General features: G+C 36.2%; 1 protein-coding gene across 14 annotated transcripts in view; it reads left to right on the top strand.

The window, feature by feature from the left end:
- The window catches only part of SOX6 (SRY-box transcription factor 6), a 366,009-nt gene that overhangs the window by 155,497 nt on the left and 192,766 nt on the right, over nt 1-17,746 (top strand). The gene's annotated exons all lie outside the window — the stretch shown is intronic.

Below are 17,746 nucleotides of genomic sequence, written 5' to 3'. Positions count from 1 at the left end.
ATAAAGTTATTCACAGGTTACCATGGCAATGGTAGTTTGAGATCCATTAGGGATTTAAGACAAATACGTCTGTTTTATAAAACTTTCTAAATTGTGTTGGTTGTCTGTGAGTAAAAGCAAGAATGTTGGTTTAGTTGAAAACTCATTCTTACTTGAGAGGTTATGATGAATTTTTAACTGCTTGTACAGTTGTGAGGGATGTTCTTCAGTGGAATTTGTTCTTTTTCTTTTAAAAGACAAATGTTTATTTTAAACAATAGGAATGAATAAAACATAAGCTATTTTATTTTGCTTTAGAAATACTCATCTTTCATCACCTTAATGACCCAGTATCTCTGGCTAGGAGAACGGGAAACAGCTTTAAGTGTTCTAGTTCTGACCTATATATCTAGATATGCAGCTGAAGAAATCTTTTTTTTTTTTTTTTTAACAGTCTGCTCAGATATTGTTACATGTGTTAAAAGAGAGATAAAAATGAGGACAAATCTTGAAGCTGCAAGGCAGTTTATATATTCAATCCTTATTCAGATATTTTCATTGGCTATGTGAGAGCTTTCTTCTTTGATGGTTACTAAACTGAACTGGAGAATGAGTTTATCCGTATATACATGCACAAGGTCAGGGTCAAACAAGAAATTCTTTCACAATTTCAAGTAGAATGAAGTCTTGTTTACTTCTGTAGCAGCGTCTTATGGTCTGTAAGCTCATACACAAATTTGAACCAGGGAAGGTGTGGGAGCAGAAGGCTTTGAAACAGATATAGAAATATGAGGATATGTGTGTAGATTCTATTCTTTTGCCAATGTTGTTTTGTGGCATTAAAAATAACCCAGGAGGAATATTTGTAGTGCAATAGATCCCAAGGTAGTAGAAGTTTGTGATCTCTGTTTTTCTTTGAAATATGAATTAGTTCAGAATGATTTTTGCTCCTGACTTTCATGATGTGGTCGCAGTCTTCCAACAGTGTGTGTTAGGATCCCTTGGCTCCATTTAGTAAAGTAGATTTCAATTAAAATTGATACTGAAACAATAATAAGTATAAATACAGAATAAAATCATGTAGAGATGGAAGTAGGCTTTCAAATTTCTTGGCACAATTGTTAAATGCCAGCACATAGATGAATGTGTTCTATAGGTGTCCTTTCTGAAGCTGGTGAAACATCTCTAAGGAGAGAATGTCCCAGATTCTTTACTACCATCTGTCTGTTTTCAGCTGTAAAGATCACTCTTTTAAAAATTGCTTTCTTAGATTTGGTGGTTAGACTAGGAAAACTATTTTAAATTTTAGTTTGACAAAGTTGTTTTTTACAGTCAGTAACAGTCGTTCAACACTCCATGCTAATCAAAGGTCTTGGCTCATACTTTGCTGCGGGTATATACGAGTTGCTGTTGATTGTAGTGACACCATAGCTAAGACTTCTCCCGGAGTATGCTGAATGGCGTGCTAATAAAAATGTACATCAGAGGGTTTAAACAGTTTAAAATCATGTCTGAAGGACTCAAGCATTTTGTAGCTTATTTTTCTGTGAATTCTTGAGAGCCTTCTGTGCTTCCTCAGTATTGGTATACACTAGCTGATTTAAGATTGGCATATACACAGCAAAGAGATCCCTCTCACCAAGTCTGAGCCTCTTGTACTAAATATTCTCACCAGCTGTGAAAAAGGTCATTTGTGATCTGTGAAATAATCTTGCCTTTTTTGGAGCAGAGTATGCTGGAAAACTATTGTAAAGTCTCCTTATAAGTTCAAAGATCTCCATGTTAAGTTCTTTTCATTGCATCTAGCATGTTCTTTAGAAAAAAATAGATGAACATTCATTTTACAGAAAATTATTGAATATCTCACTGGTACCATCTAAGCCAATATGGAAAAATAAATAATAGAAAGATTGGAATTTCTTGAGAATTTTACACTTAGGTAAAATGGTTTTAAAATTTTGTGCTTACTAGAAATATCAAAATTCTTATCTGTAACTATTTTCGTATTCAGAAGTTTTTCTGAACTAAAATGAAGCAAGCTCTCCATATTTATTTGATTTGAACAAAATAAAGTTTTAAAAATAATTACTATTTTAAGATTCTGATCTTTGTTGTAACTGTGGGTACTGCAATTCATTCTGCCTTGAATTGGAGGAATGAGGTTTGAACTTAGAAATATGTTTTGCCATCTAACAGTCTGTTTTAAACTACATTGCTTAATCATACATATATAATATGATGATGATCTTTAACACCTATCATTTAAAATGGGTTTGTTTGAAGTTCTCTTCTTCAAATGGTATGCAGCCAGTGTGTTGAGGAGTCTTGATCTGTCACAAAATCACTTACCAATATTAAAAAAGACTTTTTGAGCAAATAGAGATTTTTTGAGATAACAGAATACGATTCAATCAATGTTATGGGAAACAAATACCTATTCGTGCTGTATACTTCTGTGTAAGTTTTGTGGGGCTTGAGATCGTGCATCATTCCTTTGAATAAAAGGATAGTTTGTGTTAGCATTTTGTAGGGAGGAGCTCCATGAACATTGGCGTAGCTGTGGGAAATGAGCAAACATGAGGTTGTATGTCAAGTTAATTGTACAGTTTGAAGTGGAATAAGAAGTCAAGGATTGTAGTCATCTGTTCTAACCCCTACAAGAGCACAGCAGCAAGTCTCTTTCAATTATAGTTATGGAAGTTTCTAGTCCATCTGTAAGATCTGAATGTAATATGAATTGCTAGTGAAACAAACATTGTGGTACACCTTTAGATACTAAGGGTCTCTTATGCTCTCTGTTCTACCTCATAATGTTGGAAAAAGAAATACATACTGAAAGACTTTATCCTGTCTAAACAGATATATTTAATAAGAGTCCTTTAGCTTCTGAAAATAAGTTGTCTAATGAGAATTTTATCTGAGCAGCTGTGACTGAGGAGGTCAACAGGCATTGCCTAAGAGAATATGGCCCAGCTGGTTAAATCTGGTTGTTGTAGTGATTTAAATGGTCAAGTGCTGCTTATAATCCAGGACCGTCTGTTTGTAAAGGAAAGAGTGAGTGCTTCAGCATAATGTACAGCTGTTTTAATCTCTCTTTAATAATAGTGCTTCAGCCAGTGTCATGTCTTGTGGGTAATACTGTGAATATGAGCGCCTCACACGGACTGTGTATACCTTAGGTCAATTTTTAGCATTTGTTGCAGTTTGAACAGAAACCACTTACATCACAGGATAAAAGATATTTGTATGGTCTGGTGCACTAAGGGAATACCAAATCCTAATTTGTAATTACTTGGAAATTAGAAAGTTGATAGGAAAATAGTAACTACTAGAAAAAAACAAAACAAAACAAAAACATAATAATTTGAGTATGTAAAGGATTGTCGGATATATTCTCATCAAATAGGAGAAGTCAGAAGTAAACAGGTATTTAATTTAATCAGCTACGCTGGACTCTAGAACCTATGGGATAACTTCAGTATATACATCTCAATAGTTCTAAGATAAGCAGAAGGATTGTTTTGCTGGCCTTTTTTCCTTGAAAGTGTTCTCCAGTAAAATTAAGCATTAAATCTCTTTACAGCTCAAATGAAGAGTGTGTATTAGGTAACATGGTCAGACCACTGCTCTCCCTTCTTATACCCTTCTTTCAGAATCTTGCTTATATTACTTTTTGCCTATTACTAGGCAAGACAGATTTACATTGCCTAGTCTGCCTGGACTCAGGCTAAGAATTGGCTTCCAGACAACTATCCTACTGTACTTCAACATAAGCATCTATGAGCAATAATTAGTAGTACACATCTTGTCTGTAGCTAGGAGAGCAGATTTCCCCCTTTCAGATCTGGAATGCTAGGTTGGCAGGTCAGCTGGCACTTCTGGGCTGGAAACTGGGCATGTCATTTCTGCTAAGTGCTAAGCCCTCATTACTCAGGGCTTGGATTCCTAATTCACTTTTGACCTTGATTCTCTGCAATGTATACAGTATCATTTTTCAACCAAGCTCAGCTCAGAATTCTGGCACAAGCTTTTTATAAACTGCTTCCCATTCTTGTTTCCTCCTTGAAGACCATAGCTGAACATCCAGAGATCAAAGATATTTACGTATGCATGTTGGAATAATGAACATCTATATAAAGAGCAGTATATTCATAAATTCCCATCTATTCTGTGTCATGTGCACCTGTTTGTACTGTCTCTCAGTGGATGGATATATGTAACTCGTTGAGATATATAATACATCTGAAGATGACTAAAATAAAAATTAAATATTCATATGCAATATTAATTTTATATGCAATAGGGAAAACCATATAACACTACTCTGTAGCAGTGGTTTTAGGACTTTCTGGTTTTGCGTGGTTTGTTGCTTTCTTTGATCTTCATTAGCTAATAATAATCAAAAGGTTATTTATACATTGACATAAACTAGATTTAAACTTCCTGAAGAAAAATCTTTATTTTGTTCCAGTAAGGACAGTATACTTAAGTATTGCACATGCTAATATATACACATTTCTACATTGAGAAATAAAGAAAATTAACTTTCACATGCTGCTTTATTTATTTGCTTATTCTGCTAAACTCCCAACCAGCTTCCAAAAAATCACTGCCCAGAAGTCCACACAATGAATAGATGACTCAGATCAAGTTAGATGAGAGAGATGTGGCACATTTTCCTAAACGGCTGCTTTTGCTTACCTCTTTTCCATATAATTATATGTAACTCCCTCTCTCTTTTTCGTTCAGTGATGTTTGTAAAATCACACTTGTCCCTTCTTTTTCATGCAATACATTGTTCTGTTTTAGAAAAAATATATCCCTTTGTTCTTGTAATATTTAGGGAAGCTTTATGGATTTAAAATTTTCTGGTAGTTCATTTATTGAAATGTACTGCTAATTTCTGTGTCTTAATAGGTTAAAGTAATTTAGGAACATTAATGCAAATACAGTGGTTTCTAAGGTTAGTTCCCTGGTAACTAAAAGAAGATGCAGCCTAATTTCTTTCGGAGTTGCTTGCATATTCTGTCAAAAAAATCATTCTTCTTTGAAGCAGAAATAACTTCAAGGAACTTGTTTTAATGACATTTATAACCTAACATATGTTTAGGTCATTATTTTTTTTCCCCAAAAAGCAGATCAAGCTTGTTTAACAGCACAGTATCTAGTTGTTAATAATTTCTCTAATATTTTTATTTATCTTTCCGGTTATATGAGAATTTACTCCTTTGTTATTATTTTCTGTCTTATATTCCTTAAGTCTTTCTGAGTACTTTGTCATTGTTAAACGCCATCTCACAATTTTTATTAAAGAAATTGGCAAATGTCATCCATTTTCTCTTCACATTTTTTATCTGGTTGTTTACACTACATAATATAGTATTCTTCACCATTTTTCTGCATGTCTCATGCTACATCTGAAAATTTCCTTTTGGTTTTCTTTGTTCATAAATTTTTTTTATGGCACAGAAATGGGGAACAGTGCGGGCTTTTAAAAACGTGTCGCGAAGAAAGAAATCTATATGAGTAGATCAGTAGATTATGGAAACCAGTTCTTTTGTTGAAATCTATTAAAATTTTCATGTCAATTCTTGTTCTTAATACAGGATCATTGACAAAAATGTGGTGAGAGTAACGGTAGCATTTTTCATAACACGATCTGCTAGAAGTTGAAGAGAAGTAGCTGCATGTGGACCTGTCAGGCAAAACTATCCCTTGGTTATTATCAGACAGTATCTAGATTTTGGATCTATGTCATTTTATTGAGTTTCTGGAAGGTTCTCTTTCCCAAAGCAGATTTTTTTTTTTTTCTTGTATAAGCTTTGTACCTCCACACCTCTATAAAACTATTGCTTTTGCTAATTCACAGAGTTGATCACAGTTAGAGTCTTGATGCAGAAGAGTCTGAAACCCAACTCTCAGTTCTGGTGATTGGGAAATCCCTTCCAGCTACAAGTCTTTAAAGTATTTTTGGGTAGACGTTTTGTATTGCCATTTTAAGATATTCTCATTACACTGGGGAAATGTTTTTATTTAACCTCGAATATCTGAGATAAATAAAATCCTTTCCATTAGAACAAGAGCTTCCAGCATTTCCTCACTGCCTCTGAACTTGAGCTCTAAGCTGGTCTTGTAGACAGGGACAGATTAAACTGAAACAGACTGGGATCTGCTCAATGCCAGCATCTACTGACTATTCCAGCCACTTTCTCACCAGTGACTGTATTTTCCTATGTGATTACTTTCATGACTCACCTCATCCTTTTCTTTATCCTACAGTACATCTCAATCCTGGATACAATTCAATGTAATTTTTTACCGTGTGATAAACTCTCTCCTTGTTACCATTTTATACAATTTTCTGCAGTGTACTCATCTGATTTTTGTCTCCTTTAAAGACATGGTATAAGATCTGCTATCTTTACACTGTTTTTTGTGTTATGAAAATCATGAAAGCATTGTAAAGAAGCATAGCTAAAAGCCAGCTTTTTCCTTAGGGCAGCAAGAAAAGCAAGTCTAGTATGAATGGGTACAAATAACACTGGGCTCTGTGGTGAAGATTATGAGTGAGTAAATAGCTGTGAAAATATGGCAAGTTGCTTCAGTTGTGCAATCTTGGCAGAAGATAAATTCAGACTTCATTGGTTTCTGATGCACTGTGACACAATGTTATGATCAGAAGGTGCTTTAAAACAGGAATCGAAATACTCTTTGTAGTCATCAGATTAGCAGTTGGGACTAGATGGTAATAATTCCCTTCTTTACATTGCCAATGTAAACATAATAAAATGAGGGAAAGATAGGACTCAAATGCGACTGATCTTGTATGCCATTGTATTTTTAATTTCTGGAGGGGGAATGACCTCAGGTTTCTTTGGTGGTGAACTTTAGTTTTTGTTAGTCTTATCTGCTTTGCCATTCCTGCTGTTTAGCAACAGGACCTAAAAGTGCTTTAAGTGCTTGTGACTGGGGTAATGAATGAAAATATCTTTCCAGCACTGAGAGTATTGCATTAGACTGAATAGTCACCTTACTTGTAAAAGCACTATTAGAGAGGGGCAGCTGTAAGTAAGGATAACGATTTGTGTCCAGTGCTTATTTACTGAAAATTGTAAATGTATTATTTATTGAGAGCTCTCCAGACAGTGCTTGTCAGAATAAAAATGTCAACTCTAAGCAAAATGTTATAATACATAATAAAAATGCTAGGTACGCACTTTAGAGATACAGCTAATTAGATCTGCTTTTCTTAAAGAAATGACAGTAAAAATGCTCGGCAGCATATACATTTTAAATGCTGATATATTCCTTGTTCTACTATATAGTATTTGGTTTAGATACCTTATCATTACTTAAAAATAATTTTGACAACTTTATTTGGCTGCCACAAGAGAGACAGAGGCATCCACTGCCTGGCTGCACGAGGCAGCCCCGTGCTCAGACTGTCTCAGTTGCCTAACGGGAAACACAGCTACTCTCACCTTGGTGTTTTAGTCTGAAACTCCAAGATGCCACTTTCATGAGGGAAACCTGCCTCCACTGGAAACAACAAACAATTATTAAGATTAGTCTTCAGCCGTGCTAATTAATTACAAACAAATGTTACGTTAAGGAGACTAAATCCATTCAGTGTCTCTGTTACTTTTGTGTATTAAGTGCAAATCAGCATTAGGGAAAAAAAAAAACCACAGGTTTTTTCCATTTCAAGTAGAACTTTACACCATTTCTGAATCCTACAGTTTTTATTTTCCCTGAAATTTCTCATGGGAAGAATCTGGACTATAAGAAAAAAAAGAAAAAAAAAGAAAAAAGGAGGAGTGCAGAGTGGCTGAAGAAGATTGGCACCTCTGGCCACTGCCTTGTTCTAGGCTGCACGCAGGACATTGTCACCTACAGTAGGTTGCTCAAGTCCGGGTCCCAGCAGTTTCGGGGTGTCTGCAAGAATGGAAATGCCACAGCCTCTCTGGCAACCTGTTCAGTGTTAGACCACCCTTGCAATAAGAAAAGTTTGTCTCATGTTTAAATGGAATTTCCTGTATGTTCATTTATTCCCGTGGTCTCTTGAACTGTCACTGGGTACCACTGAAGAGAGTGTGGGTCCATCTTCTTTACTCCTATCTTCAGGTAGTTCCATTTATAAGATAGGCTGGAGCCAGCTCTTTTCTTGGCTAAACGCTCTCAGTCTCTCCTTGAGTCCTTGAGGGATGATCCAGTTACCTGGCCATCTTTGCAGCCTTTGCTGGGTCCCTGTGCTGTTTGTACTGGGGAGCCCAGAGCTGGGCGAAGCACTCAGGTCTGGTCTTGGACATGGTCTATTTTAAATCCAATAGGTCTGTACTCTAGGCACATTTAAAGCCCACAAGGTTTTGTCCTGAGCTCCCAAAGTGGTATGTTCAAACTCTGGGTTCATATGTGACCTGCATGTAATTCAAATCTTAGTCCTGCATATGCGCTTTCACTTCCTAGTACGTAACCAGGAAGTGCAAAGTACAAATCAGGAACAAAATGCAATTCTGTGTTCTAAACGACATGATTCTTATGATTCATAAAAGTATTTTGGATTGTGATGAATCCTTTTAATCTCTATTTACATGTAGGTTGCTTTGGAACTAGTGCCTACTATTTATTTCCATGAAAACCACAATAGATACAGAGACCACAATAACACTGTTTGTAAATTCTTAACTACAGAACACTTTTTCAAGGCAGTCACCACCACTAACTATACTTTCTCACCAGTGATGCAGAAGAGCCTGCATGCTGTGTTTGTAAAAATCTGCACCAGTGGAGGTGACCCACTGTCACTATTGGTACTGCTGAATTGCAACATTAACCACCCACTGTGCTCACATTCACGGGTTGGTCTCCAAAGACATTCAGCAAGCATTGATGAATGTCAATAGGTGCCATTTTTTTGTGCTTGGAGGAATTCAGTGATACACCTTTGTTTCATTTGCACTTCCATGTCAGATGCCATTTTGTCAAGCTGCCCTTCTGCTGCCATCTGTTACATGACAACAACATGTAATGGGATATTTTTGGGAAGGTTCAACCTCTGCTACTGTACCACCAACATCCACCTCTGATGTCATAGACCAACATAATGAAATAGGGGGCATTACTTTCAGAGAAGCCATTGCATTAAGGCATCTTCCTCATTTAGAGATTGGCACATGGATCTCCAAAATGAAGCAAGACTTAATAGTTACATGTCAGAATCTTCCTCCTTTGCTATGTGTTTAATAACATAAAGAATTGTGTTGCTAGAGTTCAGATTGTGAGATCCATGAAGAGGAGTGCAGCAGCCCTTGTTAAATACAGTCATGAGGACAAGTTCTGTGTAAACATCTGCAGGTAGCTCCTGTTCATGCTGCTCTATCCCAACTGGCAGCGCCCATTGCAGTCTGTTTCTGTCCTGAGTCCACACTAGCATGGGCTGCCAATCAGTAAAGCAGTCCCAAAATATCTTGTTCTACAACATAGCATTTTGGAATGTGTCTAATAGCTGTTTTCTTTTATTAATCATAATATATTTTTAGTTTTACTTACATAGGTGCCCAGAGTTCCTGGGCAAAGTGCCCTATTTATGAATGCCTGTTTATTTTCATCTTCCTTTTTATTAACTGTTTTACTTAATGCTTTACATAACCATTTGCCATATTTTGATGTGAAGCGATAATGCACTGCTGCCTGCTCATGTTTCTTAAAGAACTTGATGTGACATCACCTTCAATGGTGAATCATGATCATCACTGAACCTAAAAAAACAACAGCAACAAAAAAGCAACCATCCATATTGAGTACTCCTCTGTCTTTTGTTTGAAAATGTTGAAGCAAGCAGGCTTTTTCTCCCATCTGGAGGAACTCTGAGCATACCAGTCTGGAGAGCCTGAAATGGCACCAGAAAATTGGAGAGCGAATTTCTCGTTAGTCTAACAACACTCCAGGACTGAATTCTGCTTACATTTGCAATTGTGCTGTGTGTGATACGGGTTATGTGTGAAGGCAGGGCTCTGATCTTTCTACTCTTTCTTCAAATTTACCTGCGTTTCTCCTGTTTAAAAGAGCACTCTGTACTTTAAATATATAACAAGCAAGATTGCTTTTAAATAGTTACAGTGAACAATAACTAACATGTTAGTTAAAGGTTCTGTAAAGTGTCAGATCTTGTCATAGTGAAAAATAAATATTGAACCACATTCATTCCTGAGGTGACTCAATTAATTGCAGTGGAATTACTGCAGGAGTCATTCTGAAAAAAATCTGGTATCATGATTTTAACATTTTTCACAGAACTTTGAATAGCCCCGACGTGATTTTATACATGTGGCATGCACATGCGTTACTAATTGAAATAAGCTTCCTTTGCTTCAGTTTCCTCTGTGGACTGTTTGTATTTTTAGCTATTTAAACGCAACTTTATTACTGGGTTTTGTTATATCTCCAGTGATGCCAGCAATTAATAATGTAGTCAGAGCATCAGTTCTTCCATGTTTTGGTGTATCTATCTTGTTTGCCTGATAAGAGTCAACAACACATCGAGTCTGCTGCCTTTCAGCATCTGTGTATCCTGTGTATCTGTGTATCACAACAGACAGCGACCGGACACATAACCTCAAAAATCAAACCAATTTGTTAATGAACTAATACGGCAATATAATAAGCATCTCTATTCAGTCATTTCCCCCAGCTTTCAGTTATCCCTTTTAGCAAGAGCAGCTAGTGCTGTATCAACAAATTATTTGATGACAATAATTTGGCTGATGAGAATAGAAGGAAAAAGGCCCAATCTAATTAGCAAAGACTGTATATTAGGTGGTGAAGCGTGGCTAATATTTTATTTTTTATTGTCAAACTGCAATTTGCAACTTTCTGTAGTTAATGATTTTTATGTCTCCCCCTCCTGCTCCGAATTCAGTAAATCATGAAAAAAAAGGCCAAGAAGAGACTACAGGATTTGAAGCACAGTGGCCCTGAAGTGATGGGAAAATGGCCAAGGTGTCACAGCTAATTTCTGACCCTGCTTTATGAGTTCTGCTGTTCCTTATTCCCCTTGTCAGTCTGTGAATCCCTGAGGCTGTACAAACTGGCCTAACATCACTCAGCTCCGGTTTTATATCCTCTTTTAATAATGTTGAGTCTATTCTGTCCAACTTTGATTCAGACAACCTGCTTGTCTTGAAAAAGTGATATATTTAATCAGTGGCTCTGTCTCCAGCATAGCTCCCACTGCGTGAGACTAGAGCCAAGGAGTAGTGCAGTGGCCTGTCACTTCTGTTTGAATAGGTAATGTGGAGCCGCTCAGCCGAGGAGACAGGAGCTGGAACTGCTTGTTAGGACACATGATCAAAAGCCACTCTCTGCTTTCTGCCAATCAAGCCTCATGTCGCCTTGTGGGGCAGACATTAAATAGATTTTTCTGCCGTACGCTGTGGGCACTTTGCCAGTTTGACATGTGAACTGTTACAAAAGATACCAGAGTTTCCACTGCTTGCTGACTGCTTTTAAATATTACCAAGCCCTTGCTGTCCAAAGTAGAATATTTTAAATAATGGATTATGATAAATTTCCAGTACTCTGAGACAGTCTTGTCCTGCTCTCAGCAGTTCAAAGATGTTTTGAAAACCAAAACTTTAAGTTGGTTTCTGGAAAGAAACAAGCAAACAAAAACTGTTGAACAGCCCAATGGCAAATAGATTTGAACAACACGATTATTGTCTGAGAAGTCTGGTGAGTTGTCTGCTTTCACTGGTGTCCTTGGGAATATTGCTTCTATTTTTGGTCTTTTTACATTATTTAATTGGATTTTCTTAGTTGAGATCATAGCACAATTTTATTATAATGCTGATGTGGAGGGATATTATACTGACTTGTTTTGTAAATGAGGTTGCATTTATTTATTGTGTTTATTGGCTGCTGGTGCAAATGTAACAGTCTTGAAATGGCTCTGTGGTTGTTTTCAGTTATACTTTCCCTTGTTTTTTCCTCTTTGTCTATTACCCTTCACAACCACCTCAGCTCTTGTGCCCATGGCAACAACACTCAGTGGTGGAGGCTAACAAAGATGACATTTAGGCTTTGCCTAAGTAATGAATATTCTTTTGTAACTTGCAGGGCCACTGAATTTGTGCCGTTTTCTAGAGGTCTCCAGTACCTAGAAAACTGCTCCTGTAAATGTGCTTGTGCTCACATTACCAAGATATTTGCTCTTTTGTGATTGCTGTTCCTGATGCGATATCTTTTTTTCCCCTCTCCTTTATTTTATATTTTTGAGTAAAACATTTTTATCAAAACACACCATGTCAATCTAGTGGAACTCATTTAAACAGTGAGCTACACATAAACAGCTGCTCCTTCAATAAGACATTCTTTATAATACCCTTATTACCTTCTAGTGTCTCAAATTCTGATTAGTCAACAGTGCTGATTGCTGTATGGCATTCCACTGCCCATCTTCCTTCTGCTCAGCTGCTCATGTCTTAGCTGTTATGTGATTACAACACAACTTGTGCATTGTTTCTCCAAGTTGTTCTTCATATTGTATATCTTAAAAAAAAAAAAAAAAAAGAAAAGAAAAAAAAGAAAGAAAGCTCTTGAGGGGACAGAACTCTTGAGGGGATGGAAAATATTATTTTGAGTCACCAGGAATTCTCTGAAACCTTCTGGATTGTTTTTGTACAACTGTGATCTTTGCAGTCTGCATGCTCTGCCACTTTTCAGAAAGATGTCTAAGTTCTTTAGATTTACAACACGAATAATCTATAAATACATTCGGCTTAACTTTAGAATGATGATTATTAGTTAGTGTGAAGTTTGTAACATGGCACAGCAGGACACTCATAAGTGCTTTGGTGTTTTTTTTTTTTTTTTTTTTCTTTTTTATGAAGCAAAATATAGAAAGCTTTTACAAAAACTAGTGGCTCCAAAAGTCAGTCGAACAGAGATAAGTCACGAGGAAGCAGTTTGGAAAACCCGCCCTCAGTAATGTGTCCTGAGGTCTGCTGAGGTGTGCACTGGTGTGGGAATTGTGTCCTTGGTGCTCTAGGTCTCTGTTTTCTGGCCAAAGTGACAAAACCTGAGGTTTGTTAAGGACATTAAAACTTTGTCAGCTGGTTTCTTAGGTAAATATTGCCATAGTGAGAACACCCTTGCTGTGGCTCCGTAACCCCCCACAGCTTCCTTTGGTGCAACCCCTTAGAATCAAGTCCTGGTGAGTACGAAACGCTGACACACTCAAAATGCAACCCCATTAAAGGCCTTAAATCTGTCATTGTGCTCCGGAGCCTGTTCTGAAAATAGCAAAGCTCTTTTTGTAAATTAAAATCGGTGTGAATGAGAACAGATGTTGACATGCTTTACTTTATCTGCAGGGATCCCCATCGGGGGGAGAGGGTCAGTGAGGTTAGATGGTAGGAATTACTGCAAATGTGCAAAGAACAGGGTAGTCTAATATAGACATTGTCTTTGGCTTTGTGTGGAGCTGTAATGAGAGCCAGTGGTTACTTCTGGTTGCTGATAAGTCTGTACGTAAGGAAAGAGGATTGTGTAATATCTTTAATTCCTTGGAGAACACTGTCCCCTTTTCTATCTGTTTGTACAAGGAGTGGGATGCTCTCCCTGTTTTTTGGAATTGCTTCACTCAGGTCTGGCTTCCAGGAGATCTGGAGCAATCTCAGTTCCCATTTACTTTGGTATCTCCCAAGCTCACTCAGGACCTTGGGGAAGGTGCTCAGCGTACCCGAGGATAAAGCTATAGAATGTCTGTATTCAGGCTGCATTTGGGTAGTGTTTCTGGTATTCTGGTGTTACCATCTACAATTTTGGGTGAACTCTTACATGGCATTATAGCCATCATCAACTTTTGATAGTTTTTGAAATTAAAAAAAAAGAAATTCTTATTCTGAAATGTGTAATTTATTAGATAGCTTTTTCAAGTCAGTGGAAATAAATTCTTGTTAAAGAGTTTTTTTGATTAAAAAAAAAAAACATATCGCATAGGATGAATTTATTTATAAGAAGTGTAATAGTTTCCCTCAATTCCTTTTATATTTTACATTACCTTATAATTTTCTAAATCTGCATGAACAATAATGATCAATTTTGTCAGTATTATTCACACCTTTTATTAATTTAGCATAGATGAATAAATGTGAATGTTGTGAAGAGTTGATTGGGAATAGATTTTAAATCTGACAGTTAGATTACAGGGTACCTAAGAAAAAATGGCTCTTTCACTAGGTACCTAGTAATTTAATTCTTGTTTGAAATTATTATAATTTATTACAGTGTGTGGGTCCTAATGAATGTCTACTATTAAATGAAAAGGAGAAATTGAAATTATGAAATTCTTTTAACTTGTATCTTAAAAATCGTCTTAAACAATTCAGCAGATATTAATAAGCAATGGGCTTTTCTTTCCCTTTTATGTGAGTACAAACAAAAACATTTTTGCCAGTACAGAATGACATAACATAAGTGCTGCTGGAAATTTTTGCTTAGAATCAGGACTGATTTAACTTTAACTGCCTTAAAATAGAATGGAATAATTTTACGTGATGAAAAATGTGTAGAATTTACTTGTTTTGGCATGTAAACCTTAACACAGAAGTCCGTCTTAAAGGAGATATCAAAGTCATGCTGTAGAAGTTGTGTGCTTCTTAGAAATGAAGATAGGTGTGTGTTGAGAAATCAAAACTTTATAGCTACTAAGGGAGCTGGAATTTACTATCCCGATATCAAATTTTCTGCTTTCCTTACTGACCTTGTGCAAAATGGGTAGAGAAACTTGGGAATATGGATAGGTATTTCCAAATAAACAGAGTAACTAGGCTATGGAGACATTTCAAATAAGTAAAGTACTTTTGTTAAGAGACTGAATACTTTAGAGAAGTCTTAGATACAAATTATATCAGCTCATACTGCTGTAACTCACACAAAATAAAGCCACCAGTAGGGTTATATCACGATTAAATCTGCTTAAAGAATAGAAGGGCTCTAGTTTTGTTTGAAACATACCACTCTGTCTCAAAATTAGGTGTTCATTACATGAGCCCCTGATAAATAAAAGAGGGCTTTGGAGATGATTCTGTTTGTAGTAACACTGTACGAGTTGGTAACAGTTGTGGTCATTGCAGTTTACTGATTTCATACTGGTTCAAGTAAAACCAGTTTTGCTCTCTGTAGTATTTTTTGTGTCTCTCTGCAAGTCAGAAAAATATATTTCTAAGCTGTGCAATTCACTATGGCGGACTGCAGTTTCTTGAATTATTTTCTTTAAGTGCCCAACAATACAATAACTCTCCTTGGTCATACTAAGTCAACATAGTATGAGGAATAAAATATTACCTCTGGCTACCTGTTGCTGCCATGCAGCTGACAGATGGAGCACCAGTTGGATACTCCATTTTCAGGTACCAGGGTAGCATTGTGTGCTTGCATCCTTTGAGATGCCTGTGTCTTTTTCTGTGTTAAAAGCATGTGTGATATTATTCCACCCTGTTTCCTGCTGTGTTGTCAGAAAGGAAAAAAAAAAAAAAAAAAAGATGAAAAGATGACAAAAGAAAAAAAAATGGAAGTGAGGAAAGAAAGAAAAGAAGATGATAATAAAAGAGAAAAGAGATAAGGTGAATAATTTTTTGCATTTTCACCAAACAGATGTTTCTACCTTTAAGAGGCTGTAGCTGAAGCTAGTATTTTCAAAAGTTACATGGATTTGGGAATATGCTTTTTTCCCCACCCATTCAGAATACAAAGAGCCCCAACTCAATTTGAAAAAGTCATTAGGCACAAAACACAACTTATGTTAACCATTTGTGCTCTTTCTTACTTCAAACAATTGCACTATAGAATCTGAGTATGTGTGAACTCTGCTATCTAGCTGATGGGATCAGTTTCATGCCACTGGTGGAAAAAATAGAGACTGAAATGAATTTTTTCTTTTCAAATCTCTAAAAATACTTGGGCTTTTCTCACCAGTTAGGAATTTTAATATGTTTACTATTCTTCATGTAACCAATTCCACAACTGTGTTGTTACAGTTTAAATAACAGAAGTAAAATAGGAGCATGCTAAAACATGAGCTGAAATATCTTTAATAACAAATATTTCAAAATATAAGTATGACTTAAGACCAGAGTCAATTTTTTCCCATTTTCAATATTTCTTAGGCAAGTTCTGGCCAATCAGACAATCAAAATTTATTTTCAGTAAAATAAGTAATATGGAATTATTTACTTAATTAAACTTGTTCTGTTGTTTCTTGTTTAAATCATAAATGAATGTGGAAATCTGAACGAGAGGAGATTAAAAGGTTTAAATAGCTTTAAAATTATATTTACAGTAGTGCAATCTGTCAGTTTTAATACTAATCTGCTTTTTTAGTTGAGATTGTACAGTTAAAAAAACCAACAAAACACCACCACCACAAAAAAACAACACACAGAGTGGACTAAAATAGCCTGAGATATCTGCATGGTGAAGCTTGCTTGTTTCTTTCTTAATCACTCAGAGTTCTCAAGGAAAAGTTCGGTTCAGTGTTTTGATATTAGCCGTACTTCTTAGAAATGACCTTGTGGGGTAGAGAAGCATGGCACAGTGGCACTTTCCAGCTGTACACATGGTATCCGTCGGGGTACAATCATGCTCAGTCCCAGCACCGCAGGCTTGGACATATGTTGAGTTTTATTTCTTTCTTCTGACATTAATCCTATTCACCAGCTGTTCTGCCAGCTGCCATTCTTCAGCTTGGAGATTACATTTTGGGGGATACCAACAATCGCCTAGTTGACCAATGTTTTCCCCACTTAGTTTAAAAATGATTGGAGTTCTGGGTTAGCATTACTCAGTCTTTTTTACTGCCTCTGTCCTTAACTGTCTTTGAATTCTAGGCTTGATTTATGATTACTTTGAATACACTGCAGAAAAACCCTCAAAAGGGCTCTGATTTCTACCATACTGGTAAATCTGTGTGCACAGAAAAAAAATAAAAAGGTTTGCAGTTAACATTCTGAAAGCTGTAATTAATGTTACATGCACTATTATGTAAACAGCATTAATTAGTGCCAAATTCTTCTGATAAAAATCATATTTTAGTCAAAAGAATGTCCTAATTTTTCATTTCTACATGTGCCTATTTTAAGAAGTTGCATTTTTGTAAGAAATGGTTTCACTAATCTAGTTTGAACAGACTATTAAATCTCTGTTACACTCATAACATATACTAATAAGTCGTATAGATTTCTCAGTTCATATTCCAGATGATCTGTCCATAAGCAGGATGTTAAACATCTGTAGTTTAAGCCTTCTGGGACTAACAAATGCATTAATGCTGGAAAGAAATGTGGCCTGAACAATAAGGTTACAGACCATGTGGTAAAGAAACAGCCCCGATATCATCAGCTCAGCACATACGGCACACTGTGCCTGAGTTGTGATACAGTAATAAAAGAACAATGAGAGTCTTAAACTGTATCCATTTATAGCATATATTTATCACATTCATATCAGTAAATACCGGGAATCCCATACTCAACGTAATTATTTCATGTGGCAATTTAATGATCTTTGTTGCACATGCTTCACAATTGAGCAAAATTGGCTATTAGCTGGATAAGGTTAAACTAAACTATAATAGTAAATATTTATTATGGGAATATTCAATTAATAACACATATTCTGCGTGTCTTTGCACAGCCAGTGATTACATTCAGGTCATGTAAAACAGATGCAGGAATCCTCCAGCTCAGATCACACTCTAAGGAAACAGTAG

Source organism: Meleagris gallopavo, chromosome 5, assembly GCF_905368555.1.
Source record: "Meleagris gallopavo chromosome 5, MGAL_WU_HG_1.1, whole genome shotgun sequence".
NCBI classification, from domain to species: domain Eukaryota; kingdom Metazoa; phylum Chordata; class Aves; order Galliformes; family Phasianidae; genus Meleagris; species Meleagris gallopavo.
The sequence above is the reverse complement of the archived record's forward strand: the minus strand, read 5'-3'. Positions and strand labels throughout refer to the sequence as shown.